Below are 26,981 nucleotides of genomic sequence, written 5' to 3' on the forward strand. Positions count from 1 at the left end.
TCAGATTGTTTCTCTAAATCAAAAATTGTTGAACTCTTTCCTGAACAGTTCAGATATAAATTCCCTTTAATAAAAGTAATGCTACAGAGCCACTTATAAAAAATTATAGTATTATTTTGTTAGCTTATAACACATATTCATGATATATAAAACCACATCAAGTTAGTACTGTTACGTCATGTCAGATGACACTGTTCAAGAAACCTACTATTTTATAGTGGTACATGGTACTACTCATCATAAAGCATGAAGCAAAGCCTCATAAAAGTCTGAAGCATTATCAATGAAAAGAGCTGCAAAATTAGTTGATTTTTGTCTTGCTGATGAGCAAAGACACTTCTGATGTTGATAAGTAAGTCCTTGGCTTTGTTTAAAAACAAAATACCAACGATTTTTTTTTCAGTCCTAATATTCATCTGCATAGGAAACACGCATTAATAGAGAATAGAATCTATGCACAGACAGAAAAAAAAAGCAATTAAAAAGTCATGAGTTCAAGCCACTTTTCTAAAAATGTCATAATTTTCAGAACTGCAGACACATGAACTTTAGAAAGAGAAGAGAAATTTGTGTATGTCGTTAATCAGCAGCATGGTAGACATGTCTGGTATAACAGACTTCTCTTCTTATATGAACATTTCATGAAAATATTACAGGCAGAAATACACTGCATGAAACAAGACAGCTGCAAAGTTAGGGAATTGTATTTAAGACTTCCACTGTGTATTTATTGCAAAGCAAGCTTTTGCATGAGGCAGAATATCCTTTCTTAAAATAGCTATATAACTGGAGAAAAAATAAAAATGCACTTTTACAGAAGTAAAAGAAGCTTGTTTATTTCTCTAAAAGCATATTCAGGTATGAAAAAGCCTTGTAATTAATTATTTCCAGCTGTTATCAGCTGAATTAAAGAAAGTTAGTATTCAGTATTTTCCAGTATTATTCACTGCCCCCTGTTACTGACAATTACTCAAATTTTTCTTTGAAGGTAGAATTATTAACTATCCTATAGAATTTTCTGTGGTGTTTTTGTTGTGAGATCCTAGATATTTACTAATATTAATTAGTAGATTTTCAGAATAATCTGATGACATGAGGCAATATTATGTCATTTTACACAAGGGAAACTGAGGCAGGGAGATTAAAGATAAAATTATAAAGTATCAGCTAGCTTTGTGTGATCAGTTCTTGATGCCTAGAGTTTTGTTCTTTTTCATTATAAATAGAGCTTTATAGCTCTCTGTAGGTTCAGAGCAGAGCTTTCACTAAATGTAGTTGTGGGAGAGATGGCTCATATCTCTGCAATTTACACTGTGTTTTGCATTGTTAGCCAAAAGATAAGGAATACAAAATTAATGATCCATTGTGAAAAGTGTGATTAAAAGACTTAAGTATTTAGCTGAGTTCTATCTATGACAGATGCATTTATACACACAGCACCAGTTCCAAATTTAGGTTTTACAGGAAACCTAAACTGACTTTTTTCAAGCTATGGGGCTTGATTTTCCCTGTATGATATAAGAAATACATTTTAGAATGTATTCAACATATACAAATTGGTGAAAAAACATCTGTGCCTGCCTTGTATCCGTTTTAATCATGGGTGTTTTCCTTTCAGGATGTTCTAACCCTCAAACACTTTCAGAAGTTTTAGACAGCTGTTACGTGTTTAAATTCAGTCTGGTGATAAAAAAAACCAAAGCCAACAAAAATCTCCTCTTCCAAAACAGAAATAATTTTCTCCAGATTTACTCTCAGTTAAGGTCAAGACTCAGTCCTACATATTAAAAGGTACAGATGCTTTTGTTGCACTCTGGGAAATCTAGTCCATTTCTAGTCCTTTAAGTCCATGAAAGGCCCTTGGATCATACTGTGTCTTCAAAAATCACAACATTTATATACTCATTTATTCATATAGAACTGTTTTAGGTCATGCCCTTATGTTACACTTAAATTCCTCTGTCATCAGATGCACAATAGTGTTGTGCTAATATTGCCAAAGTCAGTAATAGTAGTTCCATGTTTGAATTCTTCAGAACTCTAAGGTTGTCTGATAATTCATGAAAGAACAAATTTTTCTTTATAGTTTTAAATTTTATTTGAAGACTCTGTAAGATTTTTGAATGCAATAGAGTAAATATACTTTGAATAGGGGAAGAATGAATTTGGTGACTTGCCCGGTCTTTTCAGTAGACAGTTTAACTTTCACAAGTTTAGAGTCAATGTATATATTGAATTTGCTGAATAAAATTCAGGAACAGTAGATGATTGTTGTCTTGGCACTTTTTGAAACTTCATATTATTTTATTAATTTTCTAGACATTTAAGAAACTTTAGATATTCCCAAGACAAAATGTTCTTTATTTGGGTAAACAAGTATTTCCTAATGTTACACAAAAAAGGGGAAAAAAAAAAAGAGTTATGAGATATTATTTATTTATTTTTTATTTACTTATGAACTTCCTGCCTGATTTAAGAGAAAGACCTAATTTGCGGATTCTGTATTATTATATAGTAAAAGAGAGAGCAGATAAACCACAGGGTAGGGCTATACACAGTGTCACTTTATCTTCAATGGATGTGCCTTTTACATGTTGTAGAATGAACTTGCATACATGATTTCACTTTTTAGGCCTAGCCTGTCTTGTACTGTGTTAAAAATTTTCCTGTTTCCTCTTTCCTGCTCTATATAACACTGTCATATTCCATTTTATTTTCATAAAATCATTACCACTGAAAAATTTCATACATGTCCACAAAATTTTTTCAAGCAACACATTTGATGCCTACATATTACAGACATTTTGTCAAGAAATACAGGGTAATAAAAACTCAGCAGTTGCAAGAACTTGATTTAAAAAAAAAAAAAAAGACTCCCAGAGACAGTTTTCTTTCCTGTTGATGACCTTGTATTCAAAAGCTCAAGGACAGAACCTTAGAAAATCTTTCCTTAAAAAACTGAGCAAGTCACTAAAATTTAAGAAATTCTATCTGATTTGTCTTTTTTCTTATTCACAACTCATGATAGCAGAAGAAAATGATACTGTTTACTTCCTATCAAAAAGTAATAGAAAGTCTGGTGTATCAAAATATATTTAACATCTTTTTTTAATGTGACACATTTCAACACAAATAGAATAACTAATGACAAAGAGTGTTCAGAAATTCAATGTATGTTCTATATAAACTGAAAAAGCATATTTTGGTGTAATATATGTACCAATCGCTCATATGTATGTTACATGGACTTTAATGTTTAGTCATAAAACATCTTCATTTTGATTAGTCTTATTTTGTAAATACAGGAAAAAATATATGGCATCAGAACAAACAATTCTTATTAATATGGTGAACTCTCTCACAATAATGTTGGCACTTTGAAGTAAAAATTCATCGATCAAAAGAAAATAAGTCTTAAAGTGATATTTAGTTATAAAATAAAATGTACATCAAATAAATTGACTGAACAATTACCCGTAGAATTACTTGTGGAATGATGACTAATGATGTCAAAACCTGTCAGGTCACAAAACCCACAACATTTATGTTTAAAACGTTCTTCCTTAAATGCTTCCCTTGTAATGCAGGGAAGATGTGGTTCTTAATAGAAAAACAATAAAGCAAACAAACTTTTTTTTTTTAATACATGAATGTTCTTCTTTACCAAGTTCGAGAAGTGATTGTTTACATGTTTCTTAAGTAGGGATAATGATAATCTGTTATATCAGGTTATATCAGGTGTTTTCAGTATGGGAAATAATGTATAATTACTATATCATGGCTAGGCTTCACGAACAAAAATTTGAGAAGGGCTCTACCCACGCTTGCTACAAGCGCGCTGATGGCTAAAAAGGCCAATGCGAGATAGACAAGTCCGGTTGCAGAAGGCACAGCAGAAAGACTCCCCAGGTGATATCGACGAGACGTGATTCTTTCTGCATTGTCTTTTCTCCTCGAGAGTGATCCTGTGTGTGTTCTCAAAAGCAGCAGCAGCGTTATAGATGGTGTGTCTCCAGGCCTCCTGATTGGAGGTCAGAGTAGACAGTGGTGGTGATCAACATGGCCAAGGCTGAGGAATTGTTTCAGGCAGTCCTTGTATCTCCTCTTCGGGGCTCCTCTCTTGTGGCAGCCGGTGGCAAGTTCCCCATAGAACATGATCTTAGGGAGGCGATGGTCCTGCATCCTGGAGACGTGCCCTGCCCAGCGCAGCTGAGTTCTCAGCAGCATGGCCTCAATGCTCGTGACTGCTGCCTGTTCAAGGACAGATGTGTTGGACACATAGTCCAGTGGATGTTTAGGATTGTACGGAGGCAGCACTGACGGAAGCGTTCTAAGAGACGCAAGTGGTGGCGGTAAATGACCCATGATTCAGATCCATATAAAAGAGTAGACAGTACAATGGCTCTGTAAACACTGATCTTAGTACTTTTCTTCAGGTGTTTGTTTTGCTATGTTTCGCGTCGGAGCTGCGGAGAAGTTGGCGAATGGTTGGTGGTCGTGCGGGACCAGACCGCTCTGGGTGGGTGCAGGGAGGGGGCCGGATGGTCGTGGGGGTTCCCCATAGCATCAGGGGGGGCGAGTGGATGGTCCTGTTCAGAGCGGGGGGGAGACCCCCAGGTTGGGCCGGGTCAGGTCAGGCCGGGCAGGAGCAGGGGGGAGGGCGGACGGACCTGGGGTTTCCCCGGGCCGATGTTGGGGGGCCAGTGGGGCGGCCTCATTTGGGGGGCTGCGGGTGGGCAGTGCAATTACTATATAGAATATTATATAATTACAGCTCACCATTTTGGAAAATTCATTAAGTTTGCTGTATGGTATGTTATATAATGACCAAATAACATACTTGGTCTATTATATTTACTGAAAAGGGAAAAAAGTGATTACAGGTGATTTTGCTGATTGTTTGGCAATTTAGAAGAATCAACCACAAAATACTTTCTGAGACTGTTAATGAAGCAAGAACACATTTTTTCAGTATTAAGACTAGAGGTAGACAAAGGATTTCTACATTTAAACTTTTTGTATTTCCTTGTCTACTTGAGACAAAACTGAAGTAGATGCTCACTGGAGCATGATGCTTCACAGTTTTACTTTTGATCTATTTCCACCAGCTGCTAGGATAGGAACACTTAATAACAGAGACAGAAAATTCAATTTCAAGAACATTGTTGCAGCAACAATGGCGAGCTCAAAAGCAAATGAGAATAAGAAACACAATTGTCAAACATTTTCTCTCCTTCAAGAGAAAATTTACTATTTCCTTTACTAAATTATCCACAGGTCTGCCTCATTATTCATAATAAAAATACTATGGTTGTTATTTGTAACTTGTGTCTATGTAACCTGTGAAAATGTTAAAACATATTGTTATATTTAATCTAGTGACATAAAATGAACCCTAATTTTGAGTCTAAACAGTAAGCTGCAGCTCCTGAAACTTATGACCCAGAAAAGAGATCAGCTGCAGAGTAAGAATAGGTACAATGGTGAAGTGAACATGGATTTTGTAACTACAATGCTTGAAAGAAGTCAGAATTTTCTCAGAAAAGAGGGCTGTGTTGGTCCTATTGCTGTCATTAATTAGAAGGGCACAATAAATATAAGGAAAAATGACCAGCATGATGGAGACATAAGAAGGTTTGCGCAAAACACCTAATAATACAAATGCACTTAAAAATTTTCTGACTACTAGACTGAGCTGTGGAACTATACTATAATGACTTTTGTAATGTCAATTATTAGAGGATAAGACCCAGAGAGGGATCTGTGTGTGCCTGGGAGGAAGAAGGGATAAGTGTATATTTCTTGTTTTAGGTTAATCATAAGGGCTTTAAACAGGACAGACAAAAGATGCAGAGGTGTTTCTTTAGTAATGAAGAGAAGAAACAGCTAAGAGAAATATCACGATTTTGCGCTTAGGACAGGAAAAAAAGAATCCCTTTATTTTAAAAGAGAAAAAGACAATACTCTCAAGATAAAGATCAGGAAAAGCAAGGAGGTGGACATGATCAGCACAGAAATGATCACCCAAGATTCAAGGAAGAGATACATGAGACAAAAAGTCTGAGCAAAAAGGAGACACCCTGCACTACTAAATTGAAATTAGATGAGATGGGAAGCAACATCCCGTTGGACATCCACTGTTGTAGTAAGTACACACACAAAAACTGATAACTTTTCAGGGCCTAGGAGTAGTGTGGAGAAAAAGAAAAGGAAGTCATAAGAATAGTCAAAAACTGAGATGGGATAAGAGTAACACATTTCCAGAGATACTCAGTGGTATAACTCTAGTACCCTCCTGGAGCCCTCCTCATGTAAAAAAATGCTGAAAAACTCACCTGCTGAGTTACATGTTTGTGTATACAACCTAATTATCCATTTTATTAACTGAACAAAGTTTGATTAGGAAAGCTCAAAGTCAGACCTATGGAAAACATTTTCCACTTTTACTTATTTGTACTTCACAGGAATTATAAAAACTCCCTTTTAAACAGATGGTTTAGTTTTTCTAATATTAGTTTTTTACACTATGAGTTAAAATTGTCCACAAAGTTAAGGACAAAAAAGAAACCAAAAGAAAAATATGCAATAAATTTCAAAAAAGCACATTTTAAAAATTAGGAGAATAACAAAAATTTGAACAAGGCAGAATCTCAGATCTCTTTAAATCAAAGTCCTAAATCCAAATTCTGTTTAAATTTTTTTTCTTTTTTTCCTATAATGCATAAATTCTAAAATAAATACATTTTTATCTATTTATATTCATAATTAAAAAAAAAAACTTGCTATCATCACCTCACTATTCTTTGCCCTATGACTTAAATATGCTTACTAAAAGCTTGTTCTCTGTTGAGCAGGTGAGTCCAAGTCCTGACTTGATTTATAGCCCTTAGTCACTACCTTGTTTTATCTTTATCCTTACAGATTTAGATTCCTTTTAATGATCTGCTTAAGTTTTAGCTTTTTCAATTTGTTGAATTTTGCAAACATGCTCAAACAAAGCTAAGCTTTGGCACTCAGAGTCTTAACACCCTGTTCACGATAAAAAGTTGTGTTCGAATGTTGCATACAATCTCAAAAAACATGACATTCAACATTGTCTTAAATAGCCCCATTAAATGGTAGGATTCTGTTGAGCTATCATAATATATTTTGAAAATTGTTGATAATAGTAATTGAGACATGTAAGTTTAAGAAAATATTTTTTAGACTTCATAATTTTATAAGTACAGAGGACAAAGGATTGGTCATCAGTGGTGTGTCTTCTTTGGTGACTGTGCAGTCATTCATTACTTTTAGGTGGACTTCCAGTTTCAGAAGTTAATGTCCTCTTAAGTCCCACTTACTATATTTTACAGTACTAGTTATAAAATACTAATTTCAAATAAGTTATTTTTGATTCAGAAAAAATACTAATTAAATAAATTTCTTTTACAGTATGATGGAGTTTACAACCTTATAAAACTGTGATATTTGGTGGCTACAAAATTTTCTTCTAGAACTACATAACATTTGAAAAAAGAGGAAGAAAGGTTAATGGAAAAAAAATTAAAGCCTAGTGATAGTGAAATATATTTTGGCCAGCAATCTTTATTACAAATTATTATCATTTTACAGCTTAAACATTATTGAAGACAAAAAATCACAACGGAAACATTGGAGTAACTAATAACTTTGTCTTTTAAGAGGTAAAGTAGACAGGCACAATGCTGAGAAGTGAACAGTTAAAATTCATATTCATATATGTGCATTTTACTCTCTTTCTCAATCCTTATAGCACAGCTAGAGCTGTCCTGAAAGAAATGTGGATCTATGACATAGGAACCCCCATTACATATATCTCATTTATTGTACCAAAAGACTTCATACATTTGCATGTATGAAGAACTTTTTTCTTTGATTAGCTTTTCAGTATTAAACACATTTCAGTGAAGACTGCTCCAGGTGAACTGCTCCAGTAGACACACTCTGGAGGCAAGGATAACACTGAGGGTCTGTGGGCAGAGTTCCTGAGCCAGTAAGACCTCAAAATTAGTGACAAGGGAGGCACCTAAGGCCCATGAGTGGGAAGTACTGCAGCACTGAAGCCCTGTAGCCCTCAGGAGAGGCAACTCTGCACAGGTCAGGACAGGTCAGTAGGCATTCAAGAGCGGCCTCTAGGAGCACAAGTGGTCAGAGTGGGCAAACATTCACGGTGTGACAGTTCATGTGAAAGGTTATGCAGTGAGCTCAGGTGCTGGTCACCACTCCCTTGAAGAGAGCTCAGCAATGGTTTCCATTTGGTGGCTAACCACATTCTCAGCACTCACTAGAAGAGATGTGGTGACACAAACGAAGCCCACATGAAAACATGCAGCTGTCAAAGTCACAAGCTACAGGGAGTGCTAGAGCCAGGGGCTGCTACAGAACTGTAGAGACAACACCCGTGTGAGGTGAGATTGGGTGGATAGTCTGCTCTGCCTTGTGATAGAGCTGAGAGAGGTGGTAGAAAGGTTGAGAAGTATCAAGGACTTTGAGGGTGAGATTGACTGGTGGAACTACGCTCCAGCCCCGAAGAGACAGGAGCAGGCACCAGAAAGAGACTCAGATCGATGGGCCTGTCAGACTTAAGGGAGTAGATCAAAATGGTTGCAGGCAGCAGCATTGCAAGAAAGAAACAAGCCTCATCTATCAATATATGTCTCTATGGCTTTAAACTAAATGTGATGGTGGGGGAGGATAATATAGCCCTTGACAAGCTGTGGAATAACAGACCAGTATTAGAGGGACAAAGTGCTGGGGAGGTCCCCATGCATCTCAACATTGACATGTGCTAGCCACACTGGATCACACTTCATGGAGATGAGACAGGAGCCCTGAGCTAACAGAAGCTAACAGGGAAACACCAGGAAAATATCTCAAAGGAATCTAAGAGGTGTTCTAGGAAGGTAACACATCCATTAGCCCAGCAGAGGTACCCCAATGCTTGTAGCATATACACCAAACAGGAGGAGCTGGAAGCCACAGTGTTGCTAGAAAGTTATGACACTGTTGCCATTACTGAGCCTTTCAGATCCTTTTCAACACAAATCATTCTGTGGTTCTGTGAACACTGTGACAATTTAAACTGTTTTGAAGTGTGGAGTAAACTAAGGAGAAATATAATTTCATCAACGTATTTTTCAAAATAAAAAACTATGTGTTATAAAGTATCAGATATTTTAAATATTCGGTCTTCCTACTAACTAATTAAAACATTCTGAAAAAGTGTATTTCAATTGTATGGTCCATAAAAATATATTAGTGATATAGAATTGAAGTCTAGGAATGAATGTACTGTACTAGATAAACCTTTCATATTATTTCTGTATCAATTCATCTACTAAGTCTTTTCAAAGAAACTTTGAATATACTGACATCTACAACATTCCATCAATGGCTTTGTGACAGAGCTATAAATACCTGAGTAGCAAGAGTGGGAAGGGAGAGACTATTTGCAGAAACTAGGGATTAGGGCACATCTGCAATCCTCTACAACATCAACATTCATACATTAAAATGGATGATGATAAAAAACATACACCTGAGGGAAATACATTATCTAAAACTAGGATAAACTGTGTAAATGTTTCATTACCATGGAAATGGTGTACAGTACATGACAGTAGAAAAAGTCAATTGAGACAGGTAATTTTAATTTTTATTGATAATATGATCACAGCTGTGCTTTTAATCATTTCACCACTTCGGATTTCTCATCAACTGTCAGTAATAATTTCATATGACAAGCACAATGCCCTTGTGACATTGCAAATACAACCTTAAAGTTACTTACAGTGCCTGCTGACTGGCAAGCCACTGTCTCTATTGTCAGGGCATGACTCCAGAAAGTCTATTTATTTAGTACACCATAGGTCACTCAAGCTCTTCATGATGGCCTGTAGCATTTGCATTTTATTGGCTGATGCAATCAATGTAGGCAAAAGTTTTGACAGTGTTCATCCAAAGAAACAGTTCTTTTTGGGTGAAAGTGAGATGGGAAAAAAGCAGACAGGATTCAGAAGGATCATGAAAGATCACAGAATCACAGAATATGCTGAGCTGGAAGGGACCCACAAAGATCACTGAGTCCAAGTGCTAGCCCTGCAGAGGACCTTCTCTGAGAGTCATATCATGCGCCCAGCAGTATTGCCCAAATGCTTCTTGAACTCTGTCAGGCTTGTTGCTGTGACCACTTCCCTGATGAGCCTGTTCCAGAGCCTAAACACCCTCTGGGTGAAGAACCTTTTTCTAATATCCAACCTAAACCTCCCCTGATACAATTTCAGACCATTCCCTCAAGTGCTGTCACTGGTCAATACAGAGAAGAGATCAGTATTTGCCCCTCCTCTTCCACTCACAAGGAAACTGTAGATTTCAATCAGGTCTCCCCTCAGTCTCCTTTTCTCCAGTCCGCACAGACCAAGTGACCTCAGCCACTCCTCACATGGCTTCCCCTCAAGGCCCTTAACCATCTTCATTGCCCTCCTTTGGATTTTCTCTAAGATCTTAATATCTTTTTTATATTGTAGTGCCCCAAACTGCCAAAATATTCAAGGAGAGGCCACCCCAGTGCAGAGCAGAGTGGGACAATCCCCTCCCTTGGCCAGCTGGTGGTGCTTTGCTCAGTGTCCCCCCCAAGACACTGTTGGCCCTCCTGGCTGCCAGGGCACTGCTGACTCACATTCAACTTGCCATCGACCAGAAAGATAAACTATCAAAAATGTCAGATCATTTAGAGACATATCATTCAACTAAAAAGCAGGACGGTCTTAAAGTATAAGAATTCCTGGCTCTCTAACTCTTTGTGCTTTAAATTTCAGAAAATCTTACTGAATTTCTTAGATTGCATGTCCCACCTTGGTGCCAACAACACTGCAGTGTGAGGTCTAGTTGAAGCCAAGAAAGACTCAGGAAGATGTATTCATGATTCCAAATAAATACTATATTGTGAGAATACAAACAAAATCTAGTCAAACTGCAAAACCAGTGCACTCAAGTTTCACATGCTTTTAACCAGAAACTGCACATCTCCCTCCTTTACGCTGTATACTTCAGATGAGTTGTAGAATGAGAAGTTCTACAAAACACAAACAGTGTGAAAAAAGGATTATAGTTGTTTCATTCCACAGATGGAGTCGCATTACCATTATGATACATAAAGAGTTTTTACAAATAAATACTACGGGTAAAGTTAAAACACAAATTTTGTTCAAGTCTACTGAAAAGATGTATCAAATAAACTATTCTACCATAACATATACATTAAAATTCAGATGTCATATAGAGTTAAATTGCTAAATTTAAGGTATGTTTCCTGTGTAAAATTTTTAACCATTACAACTAACTTAATCAGAGCTCCATATGCAGAGTATTATTATCATTAGTAATAATATTACAATTCCACATATAAAATATTTTTGGCACTGCGTAGGTTTTTTTCCACTAAGAATGGAAGGAAATTGTTTCAAAGCAATTTTTAAGGCAGGAGGGATAGGAGGAGAAGGAACTTATATTGGGTAATTTATCCAACCTTACCCAGTCTATATTAACTAGTAATTCTTCAGTAAGTGTCCTTACAGAAAACATGATCAAAACTATATTCCCTTCAGCAGATCTTGCTTTGTCTCAAATGTTTAGAAGTTAAGAACCTGGCTTAACATAGATAAATGCATTTTATTCTTACAGGAGATTGTCGTATTAAAATAGTTTATAATACTGTTTTAGCATGTGAATTGCAAAGATAATTGCAAAAGAGCTTTTAGAATCATGCAAGAAATTTATAATATAAAATAGATGTCTTCTATAAGAGTAACAATTAAACTATTACACAATAATAAATATATTACCATTTACTTTAGTAATGTCATACTGGAGCCACTAATAATCAAGTATAAAATATAGTATCTACTGGCCCAAAGTGGTTTGACATGCTATTAATAAAGCATATGCTCACCTCTGTTTTCCTTCATTCCCTTTATTGTTTTGTTTAACTTGTTTTGCAACTGCTTTTTCTTGTAAATACATGACATCTTCACACTATCACAGTATGAATCTGATGATTAAATGGAGCTGTCATTATAGTAATTTAAGAAATCCAGAAATAAAATGACCAGTTTTCCTAGTAGTTATAGCTATTCTTCAGTAAGAGGTGCAATGACATTGGACAATATACGTTAGTATAATTTTTCTTTTCTTAAAATATTTTACTTTGAGATGACAGTTACAAAAATGGAAGAAGAAGGATTTAAAAAGTTCTATTTCAGAATATTCAAATATTTTCTTTGTACTGAAAATTATCCCACATGAGAGAAGGAAGAACAAAAGGAATCCACTCTCTTCTCCTTTCTGCTTGCTTAGCACAGGTGTCAACCAAAGTATCAACACTGTGAACAGAAGGGATAAAATCTTGGCTTCTCTGATATAAATGGCACTTCTCCCATTGTCTTTAACGGGTCAGGGTTTTTCTAAAACTGTTTCTGGAGTCACAGCTGCCAGAATGTGAGTCTCCACTGAAGAGTCTACTCTTTCCTCTGGTGTGAGATGAAGGCAGATTGGATGTACATGGTAGTCAGAGCAGAACACTGAACACTGACGCTTCATGGCAAAGTTAATACACTGTAGAGAGCAGAGCTCTTCCAGCCAAAACCAGTGCACAATTTGCTTCTTTCATTTGACATTGTCTCATAAATAAAAGATTAGACGATGATGAATTATAGTTTGTAAACACTAGAGCCAAATAATCCCAGTTGATTGCTAATAAACTACAATGAAACCTGATTCATACAAACCAGAAGTTGTACTGCAGCAATAAATATCTAGGAGGGCACTGTACATTAATAAAAATTGTTAGGCTAGCTATTTGAATATCAATTTCTATTTGCATAGCTGTTGGCTTAAAACCAATGGGAAAATATTTCTTCCGCTGGTTGAAACAGTAAGGCTGACAGCACCTCACTTTTCTGCCATATTTCAAGTTCAAAACATTTACACTTCACCATAATAAATTACCCTGCTTGACAAACACAGAAAACTAAGCATTAAAATTAAATATATTGTTATTAAAATTTAAAAGCTTATTCATTTAAAATAGATATTACATTAACACTGAGAAACTCTGCCTTTTCCTTCATATTTATTGCTTTCACAAAGTTTTTTCCCTGTTTTAGTGAGGTAATTATAGTGATACTGGTATTAGAAGCTCTATAGAATAGTATAGTTTCTGGCAGCTATGAAGGGTAGACCCTCTGTAGTGAATCCCATTGTCAAAGCTGCTAAAACACACCTTAGACACAGATAATTACTACAGTTGATCCAAATTCTATAGTAATTACAGTATTAGAATAAATGGAAATATAGCAGCACATCACCTAAGAATCCTCTGGCAGTACAAAGACAAGTACAACTGTTGTGCAGAGCTTTGTCTAAGCCTTTTAAGACAGTCTCCAGGATTTCGCTATTATAAGTAGTAAGAGATCAGCTTTCAGACTCCTATTTTTTATTCCCAACACAATAGCTGCACATTCTGTGGCTGACTGGAGATATTTGTGTTTTAAATATGGACAGATGTAAGGAGATAGGACACAATACATAGAAAAATTTCCCTCTTCAGCACCTGAAGAAAAAAATTCTAGCTGACGAAATTACGAGCTACTGTTATCTTTCTATTAAAATTATTTTAAAATTTTTCAAAACCCTGATTACCTTTTCTTTTTAGGTCCAACATTGTTCTTTTCCAGGACGTACTAGTTCAGTGTGATTTACAATGGGTCATGAAAAACCTGGAGGCACACATTCCCTTCTCCTTAAATCTGGAACTTTCTATGTTCCCCGGAGTCTACCCTTGTAAGATGGCCAGGATGCATAAGGTTGAATCACAGACTATCAAGAATACATATGATTCAGCTTAAATACTTGTCACTTTCCATTTGTATAGACTAGCTTAAAAAATTTAATATGACCTGTCACAATCAAGTCTATTAGTACCATATGCTTTTCCAGAATCTTGAATGTTACAGTGCAAATAACCCCCCACTCAGTGCTAAATCCCCACAAACACCCTCACTGTAAAAGGAATAGACGTTCATTTAATATTTATAATCAATGTAACTGTCATAGCAAAAAAAAAAAAAATACCTTGTATTCCCCAGCTTACTTGCAGACCAACAGAACCTGCAATGTAAGAAAAGAAAGTCTGCACAATTAGTTACTGAATAGATTTGCATACACACAGAGGTAGACAAACAGATTATTTTTACAACTAGCATTTGTGCTTATCTAATAGAGTAATAGTAGATATAAAATCAACTGAACAGTTAAGTATTTCCTTCTACATGCCCTGTAAAAAGATCCAGAAAGCATAGCAAGTAGCATGTTGACATTGAACAGATATTGCCAGATTCAGATAATTACCCTTTCCTAGAGTGGCTGAATGTTTTTGCAGTCAAACTGCTTTGATCTTCATTTTGTAACATATTTGAATATACTAATGTGTAATGCAAATGTTTGAGCTATCTCTATCCTACATGGAAAGAAGATTGCCCTCTCTCTAACAAGGATAAAAACAAAGCATCTTGTCTATGAAGTTTATATTTTTTTTCCTGGCCTAGGCAAATCCTAGTCACAGATAAAAACTACTCTACACGGGATCCTGGGGAAGTAGAGAAGGAAAAAAAGCTGATGATCTTAAAAAACAAGGAAAGCCTATTTTTACTATTGCAAAGAGCTCCTTTTCCATTTGCATCTTTCATAAAGTGCTGTTATTTTTATGTTTCCTCCTTATTATTGTTTTTCAAGTCAAACTACAGGAGATCAATCTATGCTACAGAAACTAAAATATTCAAATTTCAAGAAAATATGATGATCATTTGAATTATAAACATAACATTTATAATTATGTATTCATCTCAGTCCCTTTTAAGAGGTTTACAATATTTAATTTCTATTTTATCATTTTAGAAATAACAGATTTGTATTAAAAAAAAAAAAAAAGAAAACAAACCAACAATAACAAGGATTTTTCTGAAAATACTACCACCAGGAAAAGAATTTTTTTTTTACTGGTGGAAATTGTGTTGTCTACAGCAAGACTCATTATGAACTCAGATTAGTGATCACGTATTTCCTATATGGGAGACTGATTATCATTATCTAAAGCAGCAAGATTCTCAGTCACTGATTTGTTTCCCATTACACAGCAATACAGAGACGGGCTAAAGGCTTTTCAAGACAAATGGTGTCATATAAGATTCAACAAGGAACTAAAACTGCTGTGAAACAGAGTATATGAAATTTAGAAGTAAAAAATATAGGTGCCAGGGTCTGTCTTAATACAATAAATTCAACATATGTGAATAAGCATTTGTATTTTCACCTCCCTGTGCAAGACCAAGCTGAAATACATTACTGTCACATGTACACATGTACCCACACATGTGGCAGCCAAGTCTCCTGTGGTTTACTGCTCAGTCAGTATCTGAACACATGTAAAAAGTATGCATAAAGAGAGCCAGAAAAATTTTCAATAAGCTTAATAAAAAAGTACAGTACATATCCAATAGGAAAGAATGAACCATAAATCTCTTAATGTCTACTTGTGTTAGTTATTAAAGTTATTTTCTCATGCAGTCCTGATCAGAAACATATAGCAAAACTAAATGAAAGCTTCTGGAAAGAAAAAGTCTCATGTAAGTGACACTTCATTGAACAGTCAGTGGGAAATCACAACTGAACAACATCTGTTTCAACCCTGCAAATAAAATTAATTTAAATTAAGCACATAAATAACTTGCTATGCACATATCAACCTAATCAATAAGCACAGACTCTAATCACAACTGCCATTAAGATTTGTAGTGAAAGATAAGAATAAAGAGATAATTGCAATCAGAAAACATGCTGATTGGAAATAAATTACAGGGGATTTTAAACAGCGTTAAAGACATGTTCAGAGGAAGTTTACTGCGGCATATGAAAAGTCCCAAAAATATGAGGCCAAACTACATATTCCTTTCCTTATCCCTCATCACTGCTCTTCTAACAGGTGAAATTCAATTCCTTTTCCCTTACTGGTTTTGTTTATTCATTGAAATAAATATAGACATAAAGCTATAATCAATTTCAGATAGATTCCCTGAAAGAGAAAGCAAACTCTAAAGATTCATGAGTCTTTTTTTTATTTTATTTATTTAATGAAACCATATAATCCCATTTAGTTCTGTCCTAGAATATGTGTTTTCTTGCAACTTTTCAAACTATCTTTTATTACATCCAACATCTGTATTAATTCTTTTGCTATAATTTTGCTTTTGAAAGGGCTTTGTGTACTCCATAAGAACATCTCTGTTGCTTGGGTTTATGGTCTCTCTTTTTTTTTTTTTTCACTGAAAGTCTGCAGTATCAATCACCTTTAAATTTTGATGCTCCTTTTTCTGTCTCTTGTCCCCATACAGGCTTCTAGCCTCTAGCTGAAAAGGTTAACACATGCTCTTACCCTTCCCCAAATTAATTTTCCCCTTCCTTTTTTCTTCTGATATTTCTTTCCCTTCTGTGATGGAACATGGAATTGTGGTATTCGTAAAGGGGATTCAGTAGAAGCAAGTCATCATGTGCTGGGGGGAGAAAAAGCAAGAGCCTCAAATTTCAGGAGATGCAATACTATTCCCAAGTGATTGCTAGTTTTCCTCTCTCTTCCTCCTGTTTTCTATGCAGATTTCATCTTTGGTGAGTAAATCAATTACCACTTTTCTTTTAATCCTATCAGTTTCTCATATTACTGCTAATTTTCTTCTCTCTGACCTTCCATCTCCAGATGCTATTCTCTTCTCTACTAGCCCTCGTACTTTTATGCTCCGCCAAATTGAAATCCACATCTTTAGTTTTCTGCATTTCAGGTTTTACTGATGTTATTTATTTCACCTTTTTTTCCACCTAATGGTCATGATTGTGTTTTATTTAATTTCTTCTCTACCCCTTTCTTCATTAGGACAGTAGTTGAGGATAACAGAGGAGTAAAATGGACCTTTACCAGCAGTGGTCTTTTATTAATAGGGTAAGTGAGCAGCCTTCCATTTCCTTCCAAACCCAGCCCAAATTCAGGTTTCTTCAGTTTCCTGGTTTTGTGTAACCACAAGAAAGGAAGACTATTTTAAGTATATGCTTTATTCAGAATTGCATATAGCTCAATACCAAGGTAATGATACATATCTATAGTTCCTTGCCTAATTGAGTATCTTTCCCAAAATTATAGGGCTCATGAAAAGAAAAAAACTTTCATTTCAACAAAGTAGTTCTGCTGTCCAGAAGTTCCCTCAAATGTCAGTGGAGTGAACCCTGAATTTTTAAAGTAGCTGAGGGAATTCTGGTTCCAAGAGAAAACAGGATAGGTTCCTCTAATGATTTCTGCTTGAAAAGATAGTGACTTGTGACATAAACAATTGGGGTGAAATTCTTCCCTTGGTGACTTATCACTCAGGGATGCTAATGACTTCAGTGGAAAAGATGGTTGAGCATCCTAGGGTACAATTTGCTTCCCACAGTTTTTGTGCTTACTGAGACTGAAGATTACTCTAGGGAAGGCACTGTATGTGAAGCCAAGAATCCAATTTCTGAAAAAGATGTTCATGGATAAAGAAAAAATAAGCAAAGAATTGCAGGCATATGCAAATAAAAAGCTTAAGCTAATGTAAATATGTACATACATGGTTCAACAGTGTAAAAACTGTAGCATATACACTAGAACCGATCCATATGCTGTCACCACTAACATAGCATCTGGTGGAAACTATAATATTCCCAGCAGTTTGAGACAAGCTGTGACACTGAGTCAAGAAGTGTGAGACAGAGGCAATGAAGAGAAGGAAATACTTTTAGCAGACTGAATACATCACCAAAGTCTTGATGTGGGAGTACAGCCTCTAACCATCACTTGATGTAAACTAACAACTTGCACTATATGACATCAGGGACATAAAAATGATGAACATATTTTAATATTGTTTGTCAGGAAAAACTCTTATTGGAAATTAGTAAAAAAAAGTAATTAAGTAAATACCCTCTCTGATTTCTGTCAGTGTAAAATGTAAATTGCACTTAAATAGAACTTCCATAAGCACAGGCATAAATGGAGACCTATTACACACATTTAAGAGCTATAATTCCTCTGCCAGCTAGAATATTTCATAATAACAAAACTCAAATAAGTTCTACAGTTACTTATTTAAAAACAAACAAACAAACAAACAAACAAACAAACAAACCAAATCACCCCCCCCACACCTCACCTTACCCACCCCTCTCTGTAACAACAACAAAAATACCCACAAAGTGTAATGAAATGTTTTCTCAGTTGAGTGAGGAACAAGTGTATTACAAAGCTTCTATTCTGGCTCATGACTACTATGTATATATAAAGAAACTTACAGGGTACGTAACTATTTTAAAGAACAAGAAAAGAGAGAGCAAGGCAGAAAAATGGAACAAAATGTAAAATGTGAACACCACAGTTATTTACATAATTACATCATCTCAGACAAATATAGATTCTTAGTATATTTTATGAAAGTATGTGTAATTGAAAATTTTATATTAAATTGAAATTTTATATTAAATGAAAAAGCAAGACATATACTATTAAATTCTTATTTCTCTAAGTCAAATTAAATTTTTTTTCACCAAATCTCTGTTCAAACTTCACTGTTTAGCTTTAAATACTTCTATTTGGCAATAATTCCATTATTTTTAAATAATGATGCAAAGTAATATGCATAAATATATTGCACAAAGATGCTCTCTTTCTCGCTGTATATACACTATAAATACATAATACATATAGTATATCAAACAAACACCTCATGGTGGTTTTAGCTTTCTTTTTTTTTTGTTGTTTCCTTAAGTGAGTGGGAAATGATAATAAATCACAACTTTTGATCACTTTGTCAGAATTTTGATTCCAACCTCTGTCAAGTACAATCCCACAAACAAACTGTTAGAGGAATTGTTTGCAATCAGTCATTCACAAAGTAAGAATCAAGTAAAGCAAAAAAGACTTTTTCTTCAGATGTCCCAAAGGATGTTCCATTAGCTGCAGCCGAAGAGCAATTTTGCTGTGTTTAACTGAGAAATCACATGTTAAGGAAGTATGGGAGGAATATATGCAATAGGTAACCATGGGGATTCAAACTTGTCAAGAGGTAATAAATATTTATGATATAAATATGATAAATGACACTTATGTCCCTTTTCTTCAATCAATAAAATCTGGCTACAAAGAGATCTCTCTTTAGGAATGCTACATAATCTCTTTGTGCTCATGTTATTATGTGGCATACACAGGCCTTAAATAGTGCCTCTTAGAATGTATATGAGCCATTATTAACATGCAAAGGAGGGTCTTCAAACAAATGGGTCAACCCTTACCAGGATCTGCACACAGTGTATCCCTTCTGTTTTGGCACTGTAGTAGTATTATAACTGTCCTTCTACTGCTACTGCTCACTAGTAGTGAAAAGCCAGAGGAATCAAGTTTTTGCATCAATTTTACCACTCTGTATATCAGTAAACACAAAACCTTAGTATACATTTTGTTGGGTGCATGTACCCAGGTGCTGGAAGCAAGAGGTTGCAGGGAAGAATAGAGTCCATGAAGGAGCAAGGAAAAAAATCTGAGGAGGAAGGAGCAGCAGAGAGGAACTGTTATGAACTAACTGCAATATCCATTCCCCATCCCTTGCTCAGGGAAGAGCAGGTAGAGGAGTCAGAAATTAAACTGAGCCTGGGAAGAAGAAAGGAGTGAGGAGGGAGGTGTTTTTAGCTTTGTTGTTGTTTCCCACCATCTCACTCTTTTTTAAATTGACTATAGGTTAAATTAATTTTCCCAAAATTATTAATCTATGCTGCTTTTGAAGGTAACTAGTAAGTGACTTTCCTGTCTTTGTCCCAGTCCATGAGCTTTTCCACCTTAATTTCTTCTCCTACTCTACTGAGTGGGGGAAGTGAGAGTGGCTGGGTGGGGGTCTGGTACATTATACAGACTTCATCAACACATTTTCCACAAGAAACTACATATCTCAGTACCAGGAGAGCTTTTAAGTGTCAGCTGCCCACCAAATCTTAACTGATTTTTTGGTAAAATTTCCTAAAGGATCACCTTTCATGCTTAAATGGTTCAATCAGAAAGGGAGAAAAAGATGTCACCATGTTGCTGCTTTCAATTAGACCATATCTATAGAAAAACAAAAGTAAGTCTTTCATTTGATTAAAGAATGTAGTTTAAAGTGAATGAATAAACCATTACATACTCATGACAAGTTTTTGAAGAACGTCTGCACGTACAACTTGCTTTTTGATCCAAATGGGAATTTTTTTTCTTACTCCCACACTCCCAGATCACACCCTTTGAAATATACACATGTACATTTAAGTATATGATGCTGGAGAATTTCTAAGGTCACTGCTTCTGCTTAAGTCATGAAATGCTGCACTGAAAAAGATGGAAGATCTTTAAAAGTAAAAAAAAAAACAAACAAAAACCCCCCTATCAAAATACGAATCTCTGAAAGATAAAAACTAATACAAAAAATCACTTACGGGTATGGAATAAAATAAACAAAAAATCTAAGCCAGAAACACCAAAAAAAACCCCACTGTAGAACAATAGTAATATTAATCCCCCATTATTTACTTGAAAAGTAGGGAAAGAAGCAAGTTTAATACATATAAGTATATATGTATAAATATCTCTCTCAATTTCATTTGCTAGAGAAAGAAGAGGATGCATCCTCATGCTTAATTCTTTCAAAAGAGTTAGAAAATTATTTCATTATTTAATAAATGGATGTTTGATTTGGGACAATATGAATATTTTATTTTGGAAACTCTTTAATGGATAAGACTTACTGTTCATCCCTTGACAGCAAGGTAAGGTTGACTTAGTGAACACTAACTTTGTTAACCAGAGAGTCACTTGCAATAATTTTGGTAATTTATTTGGCTGTACCCACTTTTTAAATCATTACTGAGAAAGGACTTCCAAAATTTAAGGTAGGTTGAAGCCTTGTTTAAGGAATATTACTTTGTTTCCATTATGGTTGGAAAGCTTGAAGAACAATCATGAATGCAATAGACATATAATGTTACTTTTTAAATTAAAAATTATTTAATATTTTAATTTTACTATAGACGCTTACTTTACTACTAACTACTTACTGGCTTTCTACTTGGGAATAGGAAAAAGCATTTACAAAAATAAGGAAGCCCCATAACTGAACCAAACAAAACCAAAACCACATTCTACAGACCAACATACTTTTTACTAATGAAATCCACAATGCAAACCAAAAACATAAAAAATGAAAACAAAGAGAAAAATAACAATAAATCATCCTTTACCTGTCCTTCACATTTAAAAACATGCTAACAGGAGTATTATTTTTTTATGTCAGAAATGATGTAATCCTTTAATGTAGATGGTTACATACAAGGAGTGTTACAAGTTTACTGTACTATATACAGTTTCTAATACATTTGCTTTTAGGTAATCAGAACTAGTTTGTGATTAAGGCCAAGATAACCTTATACTGTGCTTTCATAATGAAACCTATAGGGATTTTTTCTTCCCTAATGACCCTAATGATTAACCCAAAACAGAATTCCTAGTTACACTGATGTTGTAGAAGTATGAAGGAATTTTAATGTGCAATTTGAAATGAAATGTAATGCAATACATGTTTTCTACTGTAAATTAACTGGTGGAAATAAGAAAAAGACCTCCAATGCCACTAAAGCAAAAGTAAAAATAAATAAAGGATAATAAATCAGTGTCTTCCCTATACTCTCAGTAGATTACATCCCTATCAATTTACAGTAAAAGAAAAACCTCTACAATTAATCCTCTAGGTAATGTTTCTTAAATATCAGAATGATTAATGCATAATAATATTGCTCAAGGAATTTGATTGCTCAAGGCAGTACTTTAACTGAATCATGTTTTTTGAAAAGAGTCAAGTGGAAGTTTTAGGTTTACTTACCTGATGATTCGAATGAATGGATTCTGAGTGCAATTTTCCCTAAAATATAGTCAATTTTAAACCAAAAACTGGGGTTTTGAAAAACATATAGGACAATATAGTGATGTATAGATGTTTGAAAGCAATTAGCAGTATTATACTTTTTTGAGTAATTCTACTAAGTACTTTGTAGAACTTCTATACTGCCCTTAGAAATGAGATTTTTAAGGTTGTTAACACAGTTTACCATATGAAATTATATAATTCATTGGTATATGAATTCATAAGCATATGAAATTATAAATTACTATACATCTGATTATATTTTAGTAGTCTCTTTTAAAAATGGAAAGCTGAATGATCTGTTCTCTGTTTTGTGAAATCTTACAGCGTGAAATTACAATTCACTTCTTGCAGAGAGGGTTGGATGTGCGTTCATGTTAAATACAACAGTATAATTTGACAGATTTTACTGGTCAATTTTACTCAGTTGATTGTTTGTTCTCAGATAATATAAATTGCAAACCCTGTGCGAGTAATATTGCATATATGTCTATAAAATGTGAATGATATTCTAGGACCTGTTTAAGTTTTGAATATTCTCTTAAACAGAGTTATGCCCCAAGAGAAATAATGTAACTTTCATTGCATGCCAAACATCTACAATACCATTCATTTGCATATAGTCATGCAAGCAACTGTTAGGTTCTATGTATTTTTAATGCATCCAACTATTTTATTTTACTTATACACTACTGATTTTGAACATGCATAGCCCTTTGGACTTCCAGAAAGGTAAAACCTTTGGGGTGGGTCAGTAATATGAAGTCACTAGGAAAATTGGTTTGACTTTGTTGCTCATTACTACTTTGATTCTTCGCTTGGTGAAGAAGCACTAAGAACAGGGAATGTAAAATTCTGAATACTTATTCCTAGATGCAAGGTAGTGTCCTTTTATGGAGTACATCACCCAGCAGCAGAAAAATACAGAAATTGAATGGATGAGGTACAGTAGTAAAACATCAGCTTCCATGAGAGAGAAGCAGAAAACGTAATAAGGGAAAATGTGGGTTCAGAGGGAGCTTATTGACAGTATCTGAGTCACACCTTGGAAGTGTTCTTTTTTAAGTTCTAGTGATGATATCTGCAGTATAATCCTGGATTCACTAAAGTTCTTGTGGCAAGAAATGTAAAAATTTGTGTTACATGTAACATTAAAGAATTTTATCATCTGCTGATTATGCAAATCCTCCATGTCTTGGTGGACAGTAAGCTGAACCTGAATCCACAGTCCACCCTTGCAGACATTACAGGAAACTATGTCCTGGATTGCATCACAAGAGTGCAGACATCATATTAAAGGATGTGATAATGAGACTTTATTAAGCATCTCTCAGAACTTCAGAATGGCAAAGGCAAGGGGCAAAGCCTGAAAATTTGGAAGCTCTATCTGAACACAAGAAAAATGTTTTTCCTCTGAAGGTGGTCAAAAGCCAGCAGAGATCGCTGAAAAAGGGTGTGTAGTCTCCATCCTTAGAGATCTTAAAACCTGCCTAGAACACATCCTGAGCAACTTCTTTTATCTATCCGTATTCTGAGCAGGCAGTTTGACTAGAAAATATCCAGAAGTGCCAACCAGCCTCAGACACTCTGTGGTTCTTCCTCTATGCATCTTTATACATCCCAGAAAAATAACCAGAATAAGACAAATCTGCAGCCTTCCTCCCTGACACATAATTGTCTTTTATTAAACTGTAAAATTACCATGTATACCTAGAAAACTGAGGAAAAATAAATAAATTTACTGTTAATTATGTGCTATATTTAATAGAAGTAGATGGATAACTCAGAAATTTTCCAAGATAGATGTTTATATTTTATGTTGTTCATGTAAAAGATGGATATGGATATATTTCCACTTTTAAGATGTTGCAAAATTGATTGTGTACAAAGGTTAAGCATAGAGAAAAGGCATTTAGGAGTTAAAGGAGATTGCAAAAAAAAACCCCAGAACAATCTGCCATGAATAAAAACAAGCTATTGTTCTTCTTTGTATATTTCATCTTCCATCAGCTTCAATTCAAGCTAGTAAATACTTTTCAATTATAGCCTCTGGATTCTTTTATAGTCTGCTTTTTAATTAGTAAGAATGCAAACAAACAAGGACTCAAATTGTCTCTGTTCCACTGCAAATGCATATTTCCTCCTACTGTTCCCACAGTGCTATGTTCTGTTTCTCTTATTGTAGAATTGCAGTGTTTTCTCCTCCTCCTTGATCTAATACCTACTTTGCGTGTTCTGATTGACTGACAGTGTGTGCAATGACCTTCATCTATACAAAAATATTTTTTTAAACCAGAATTAATTCAATGAAATTTGTCATGCCTGACTCAATCTCATTTAGTTCACTTTTATTTGCAAATCTTTTGCAGTGTTAATGACATTATCTGTCTTAGTGCATTCATTGACAAAAGGAACTATTGTATATTTTGTGGATCTGCTTTCAGAGAGTCCCAGTGGAATGATGAAACATATTTAGCAGAAAGGGAGAAAGAAAATGTGTGTTTGTCTTCTAGATTCTCTGTGTCTAAAAATTACCAAAATCATTAGATTTAGTGAAGACCCTAAATTAAATCTTTAAAGAACAATAGGACTATTTACTCATTAGCCAGAATACCAAAATTTTCTAAGAGAATATGCTTTTCCATGACATAATGTCTTCAAAGTAAAAGGAAATATATACATGTAAAGAGATACAGTAATAAATAGCATATTGAAACGTGTTTTAGCTTCGCACAGTAACTAAACCTATGGAGTATAAAACACCCCAAGCCTGCAGTTTTATTATCTTAAACTTTATCCAACAACTGGGTAAGGGAAGATTTAGGTTGGATGTCAGGAAAAGGATTTTCCCCCTTTGGGTGGTTGTGTGCTGGAACAGGCTCCCCAGGGAAATGGTCACAACACCAAACCGGTCTGAGTTCAAGTGTTTGGACAATGCGCATAGTGTGACTCTTGTAGTTGTCCTGTTCAGGGCCAGAAGTTGGACTAAGTGATCATAATAAGTCCCTTCCAACTCTGCTTGTTCTATGATTCTATAATTCTGATGTAAACTCCAAGTACTTCCAGTGCCAGGGTATTTCATGGATCTCTTTTTTTTTGAAATACAGTCAGTCCATACCAGGACATACTTTACACCTGCTGCTGTTTTTGCATGGTAGGCTACCGAACAGCAAAGAACTCATCAAGGAATGAGAAATCAACTGTAATGCCTTGTGAAGTAACACACATATTACATGCTAATAATAACTCTATGTATGTTGTCTAGGATAAATTCATTCAAATTCCACACCTTTTATCTCAGATTTGACGGATTAATTGGCTTCTCAATTAACACAGTGTTGCAGCAGCAAAGCTTATGAGATGAATCAAACAGCTTAAAGTCAAAATTTTGATGACTTAAACCTAATTTTAAATTTTGATTTGCTTCATTTTAAAAATGCAAAAGAGAAAAAGGAAAAGAAAAATCTTCTGTTCCAAATACACAGAGATTTGAGGCACATGAGAATAGAATGTAAACTTTATTTTGTGCAAAAAGACATAGCAAGCTTATAGCTGGGGAGGGAGAACACATGCCTGCCATAACATTGCTGTGTAGCTGTAAAAACTTCCAGTATGATTGAGTTTTGGTTGACAAGGAAGGTAGGAAATGAGACGCTACATGTCTTCCCTTTAGACACTAGGTGTCTCGCCTCTACATGGCAAGTAGAAAACACATGAACATGTTGTTCCAAAAAATAAGATAGGCATCTGAGAAGATGAGACAGAATAAAGTATCAAATGGGTTATACTTGGATTGACATGGCAGGTGCATGAAGGGGGAGAAAAGTAACCAAATATATTTCTTATTGGAACACTACAGGCTGGAACTGTATAAAAAGCATGTCAATATTAATCATACTAATTCTTAGTAATGGGAGCTGAGAATAACACTCATATAACTCTTTTGCATCTAAAATCTCAATGTAAGTTAAGAACATCCCTCAAATCTTGTAACTGCTGTGCACAAAGAACTCTCAGCAATTACTAGCCCCACAAAGATTTTACCTGCCAAAGGGGATAATAAGCAAATATAAAAGGAATCATTTGTTAATGAAAAATACTATTATAATCTCTGAATTGTATTATGCTCTTTTAACTGAACTAGGATGAACGTTTTTGTCATTATCTCATTTTATTCTTTTTTTGCTACTAGTCAGGAAACCAGGCCATGGGAGGTGATCAGTCTGTTTGAGAATAACATTATGTCCACAAAGCCCATCCCCATCACCATACACAGGAGGATGCAACATGTGCATGGTGCCTTCATCACCTTGGCAGCCTATTTTAGTCTGCCTCTACATCAGGAGGCTGCCTGTGCTCAGTGCTGATAACAAAGCCCTATCGCTTTTCTGAGCGACAGGGCACAGTGACATATCAACACTGGAACTTAAGCGAAAAGCCCTTTCTAATTTAACTGCTAATCTGCTGAGGCTGTGTTCAAACCTGGCACTCTTGTTTTCAATTAAAACTTTCTTGTAGCTAGAAAAAAGTTTAGTGTATGTCTTTTCCTTTTTAGGTTGTAGTCAAGCCAGGAAGGAGCTGAAAGGCTAGGAAATGGAGTGGAGTGTTTTTCCCTTTGCTAAATGTCAGATATTTTTTTGTCAGATGGAAATTGCACAGAATACACTTTCTGTAAGTTGCTTTATAGGATACTCGTGGAAGGTCTACTGTCAAAATGGGAATTTTCCTGTAAACTAAAATACAGAATGATTAACATACTAATATTGGCAAAAAGTCCATTATTCAGTGTTAAGTTAAAGTCTGTGTCTAGAAATATTAACAATAGAATGGAAAAGGTTTAGTGAAAATCCTAGTGCATTTGATGTTTTGAGCAACAAGAGCAACCATTTCAGTAGATTT

The 26,981-nt window shown here is 35.1% G+C and overlaps 1 protein-coding gene across 43 annotated transcripts in view; it reads right to left on the bottom strand.

Moving 5' to 3' along the window:
- Positions 1 to 26,981, bottom strand: part of PTPRD (protein tyrosine phosphatase, receptor type D) — a 1,139,994-nt gene that overhangs the window by 612,303 nt on the left and 500,710 nt on the right. For 42 of the 43 annotated variants that reach the window (XM_027881066.1, XM_027881087.1, XM_027881084.1 and 39 more), the window contains one exon: positions 14,152 to 14,187. The exons of the other annotated variant lie outside the window; for it this stretch is intronic. The gene's annotated coding sequence lies outside the window, so the exon portion shown is untranslated. The remainder of the gene's footprint in view (positions 1 to 14,151; positions 14,188 to 26,981) is intronic. 43 annotated transcript variants of the gene reach the window in all.

Source organism: Empidonax traillii, unplaced genomic scaffold (assembly GCF_003031625.1).
Source record: "Empidonax traillii isolate 1590-97213 ecotype Southwest subspecies unplaced genomic scaffold, ASM303162v1 scaffold83:size2986645, whole genome shotgun sequence".
NCBI lineage: Eukaryota > Metazoa > Chordata > Aves > Passeriformes > Tyrannidae > Empidonax > Empidonax traillii.